Here is a 4,984-nt window from a genome sequence, read left to right on the forward strand (position 1 = left end):
TTATAAAAAGGATATTGGTTAAAAAATTATTTTTGATAAAATATTTCTCTTTTACCTAGACAACATAATTTTAAGCATCTCAATAAAAATATTTCTATTTAGCTCGTTAATCAATATTATAAGGATGCTGGTTAGCAAAATCCTATTAAAAAAAAAGACAAACAAAAATGAAAAAAATTATATTTACGGATGGAGGTAGTATTATGCTTGACACGGTTCTCCTGCTAAAAGTGTTTGGTTGAAGAGAATTAAGAGATAGAGTGATGAGTATGTGACATTAATCAACCACAAACACTAACCACTGAATAAGGCTCAAAAGAACAGTTATTAAATTGTATTTCCACATAGATCACGACGGACAATCAAGCACCATACAGCGAGTCCATTATAAATTAAATACAAACCACATAATTTTTTAAGTCCTTAAAACATGCATATAATAAATACTTCAAACTCCAGTAACTGAACCCAGGTACTACAGGTATTAGAACTGAAACGTAACATAACACAATATATATCCATAATCACTACGAATTTGTTCATCATAGCCTTGTTACTGGAGAACAAGGCATTCATGTGAACCAGCCACCATGGCACGCTGAGTGCTTGGGCTAACAGCATCAACTTCCTCAAGTAATTGAGGCTTGACATTCATCTCAACCGATGCAATGGCTTGAAAAACAAGAGCAGTGACTTTCTTGGAACCTCTCTTCAGAGAGGGAGACCTCAGCAAGAAGCCTGCAAGCATTGGCTTCAGATGCCTCCTCATAGTCCTTCTCCCTCTTCAGCACCAAGTGACCACTGATTTCCCACACAGCAGGATTCACTTGTGTCTCCAGAAGCTCGGCACTCACTTCTCCAAGGGCTTGTTTCTCTGCATAACACTGTTTGACCATTTGCATTTTTGAGTAAGTGGCCACACATTTTATGCTTAAACATGTTTTGGTCTCTATCATATATCCGTTTTATGATTTTAGTCACTGATTTTTTGTTTATTTTGGACCCTATAAAATTTTGCTTTACAGTTTTAGTCCCAGATGTTGTTTGTTTAGTCCTTATAAAATCACAAACTTTAAATAAAGATCCCTCTTATATTGGAAGATATTTATTTTAGTCCCTATTATTTAAGCAAAACATCAATCACGCTTGTTGTGTCCAATTAGATAATAGTTGGCATGCCATCAGTGAACAGCACAACAAGTACCATTGTAAACAAAATTATAGGAACCAAAACCAACAAAGAAATTCTACAGGGATTAAATCTAAATCCATAAAATAGGTAAATTATAGGGACCAGAAACATATTTAAGCCAACATAATTATTTTAAGCAACTAAGGAATTCGATTTTAGGGAGGGTGGGGAGTTGAAAACCAAATTTACCTGTGGTAAGAGAAAGATTTGCCTTCCACAGTCTGAAATAAGTATATTGTAAGGTATGTTGTTGAGCTGAAGGCAGATGCAGGCTTCTGAAACAACATTTGCTAAACCCTCTAGAGAATGACCGCCCTCAAAGACAAGGCCTCTGACAGGATAGTTTAACAGTTTAGATATTTTCACTCCACCGCTTAACTTGGCAATTTTCTTAGTAGGGGCCTTCTCAATTGGAAAAGGCAGAGCCAAGTAATATGCCTGAGTTCGTCAAAATCAAAAAATGTCAATTTGAATACTGCTAGAACACTAGATAAGGATTCTAACAAGCCAATAATCAACATAAAGAATATTGCATTGCAGTGATCTCGAGTTGATTGGTAATGCGTACCTGAAAGTGGAGATGGTTAATGGTTGCAAATGCACCCAAGCTGTTGTAACCCAACCTAAAATATGGATTCCTAGCTTCAGCGGCCATTTGAAGTGCAAGCAAGAAGCTTGCATGGTCAATCCTTTGAGGTAAACACTCAAAAATCTGTGGAATCAGCAGCACATGCCCATATTCAATAGGACTCACCTGTTAAAAAAAGGTACACAGAAAAGTATCATATAAACACCTATTTTACTAACCCTCAATGACAAAGACTGGAGGAAAAAAATTCAAGAAACTTACATTGATGGCAACAAAACTAGGAGAATTCTCAACATCAATAGGCACATTGGGAAAGAATTGAGCCTCCCCATCATTGCTAGCCTCAAGCTGAAACAGGACCTCTTCTTGCCCAACTTTAGTGAAGTTAAACTTGTTTTCATCAAAGGGTTGGAGGACCTTATCAACACGGAACTCAGTTGGTCTCTTCTTGAGGTGGCGACCCTCATTCAGCTGAGCAATGAAACCATACTTCCCAGGAATCACCTAAACCCAAAACAAAACACATCAAACAATATCCATGCAAACCCAAGAAAACCAAAATCACAACTAGAAAGTGAATCAAACCAAATGGGTACACAAATCAGACCTTGGTTTCACATGTTGTAACATCATAGCGGAAAAGCCCTCTCTGCATGCGATCTTCCCACTACACAATCAAAACTCAAAATACTCAAAAAAAAAAAAAATCTTGGCACAGCTACACAGAAAAAAAAAAACATAAAACACTTGACATTATATCCTTCCACACAATTTAAAACATCAAGTCTTACATAAACTCAACACATAACATAATGACACACCTACACATATACTAAAACATCAAATGTTTAAAAAACTCAAAACACATACCATAATGACAGGCCTACTCACAAACAAAAACATCAAGGCTTAAAAACTCAAATCGCATGACATGACATAATGACACCCCTACTCACAAATTAAAGCAGCAAACCTTAAAAAACTCAAAACACAATGCCACACCTACACACACAAACAAAACCATCAAAAATCCATAACTACCTCTCCAAGGACAAGCGAGTCCAGAAAGTCCACAGGGTGCTTCTTGCATCCAAGCAAAGGCAACTCCTTTCCACCAACCTTCTCACCCCTCTTGAAAGCATACAAAGGCAGCCTCGCATCTGTCCCACAAAACACCACATAAAACACAAGTGAGCCAAATCCAAAACCTATCAAACACATCACACAAGGTTTTAAATTGCGGTCACAATCACATTTTCAACACAATCCTTAACATTGCAGACAAATACAATCACACATCTTTGATTTGCAGCCAAAATTGTGATCGCGGACCGATATTTAAATTAAAACCTTGCATCACACATTCAAACCAGAAAAACCAAAACCAAAACCAAAGAAAACCACCTTGAATGCAACAACTTTTGAGGCAGTTACGACCACATCCACCGGCAGCAGCAGCCTCCCCTGTCTCTTCTTTTTGATAATTTGAAACCACAGTAGGAACCCTCTTAATGCTCAACATGTTAGCCCTCACCAAACCTAACAACTACCAAAGAAGAAGAACAAAAAAGGAACAAGAAACCTCTAATAGAGAACTTTAGAAGGTGCTGTCTTCTATTGTTATGTTAATGGCTAATACTACTTCAGAATCCTAATAAGAAGAACCACCGCCGGCAAGAAAGAGGAGGTCAGAGGGGCTGCCACCTTCGGAAGGCAGAGCGCCACGCCCGCCGTGCGTTGAAGGATTTCTCTCCGTCACACTACCCTTGCGTCGGACACAACGGGCATGAGAAAGAGAGTGGCGAACTCCTTGAATAGCCGTGATGTCTGCAATGCTTCAACCCCGGGTTTTAAACCAACACCCCCAAAGAACAAAAGAAAACAACAACTTTTCTTTTTCTCTTTCTCTCTCTGGGTGTTTCTCTTCCGCTTCGCGTTGATCAGAGGAAAAGGTCACAGCTTTGGGGACCCAATTGGCCAAATTGCAAAACCCAGAAGGAAATTGGAGGGAAAATGAGATAGGAAGGTTTCGTTGATGGTGGTGGTTTAGGGTTTTGTTTTATAAGAAAGGAGAGAGTTTTGGTTGTGGTCGTACCTTTTGATTGGGTACGTATATATACCCAAATATCATAAAATCGAAAGGAATGGTGTGGCTTTCGTGGAAAGGGAACGTTACCACTTAACAAACTTTCTAGTTTTTTTAAAAAAAAAAAAAAAAAAAAAAAAAAAAAAAAAAGATGTTTAAGAGTCAAGAAAAAATATTGTTATTATTAAAAGAACATAATGAAATTGTCATTTTTTAATGGCTAAATGATTATTTTTCTCATTTTATTTTATTTTTTAAAATTATCTTTTATCTTTAAAAAAATTATTTTGATCTTTAATTTTTAAAAGGTTCATATCTTTTATCTTTTAAAATTTTTACTTTTATATCTTATCGTATATTCTTATTTAAAAGATTTAAAATGATTTTACAATTATTTAAATATCTTTAATTTTATCCTTTGAATAACATTAAGATAAAATGATTATTTTGAATATATTTAAATAATTAAATAATTATTTTGAATCTTTTAAGAGATAAATAAAATGTCAAAGTAAAATTTAAAAAAATAATAAAAGATTATTTTGAATCTTTTAAGAGATAAATGACTAAAAGTAATTTTTTTAAGAGATAAAGATCTAGACTAAAAATAAATAGTAAAAATTAAGAGAAAGGATCAGAGTTTTTAGCCTTTTCTAATTAATATTTTCTAGAAAAAAGACGTTTAGAGTAATTGGGTAATTTGAATTTCTTATTCAAACATTTTTTATTTGGTAAATATTATAAGGAAATCACCAATCTATTTATTAATTGAAAAAAGACTATTCGGGAAAAAAATTAAGGGTCAAGAAAAAAAAAGAAAAATAATGAAACTGCCATTTTCTAATTAATTTTTATTATAGAAAGAGACGTTTAGAGTAATTGGGACTTTGAATTTTTCATTCAAATATTTTATTAGGTAAATTATTATGAGTAAGATATTAACTTAGTTTCTAAAATTGGTATTATTAGTAAAAAAAATAATTTTATTTATGTGTTAGAGACTATGAATGTCTTGTAACTTATTGAATTAAATATTAATTATGTCTCTATGTGGTGCATGACTATAGTTGTTCCTATAAAATTATACATAAGGATATAATCTAATATGAGTTTTTAA

At 34.2% G+C, this 4,984-nt stretch overlaps 1 pseudogene across 1 annotated transcript; it reads right to left on the reverse strand.

Moving 5' to 3' along the window:
• Positions 1–302: 302 nt before the first annotated feature.
• LOC114423438 lies at positions 303–3,881 on the reverse strand (annotated as a pseudogene). Its single transcript, XR_003668842.1, has 7 exons — positions 3,186–3,881; positions 2,823–2,941; positions 2,389–2,448; positions 2,043–2,285; positions 1,761–1,946; positions 1,382–1,630; positions 303–884 (listed from the first exon to the last, which is right to left on the reverse strand). The product of XR_003668842.1 is annotated as a GDP-L-galactose phosphorylase 1-like (transcript).
• Positions 3,882–4,984: the final 1,103 nt, after the last annotated feature.

Source organism: Glycine soja, chromosome 8 (assembly GCF_004193775.1).
Source record: "Glycine soja cultivar W05 chromosome 8, ASM419377v2, whole genome shotgun sequence".
NCBI classification, from domain to species: domain Eukaryota; kingdom Viridiplantae; phylum Streptophyta; class Magnoliopsida; order Fabales; family Fabaceae; genus Glycine; species Glycine soja.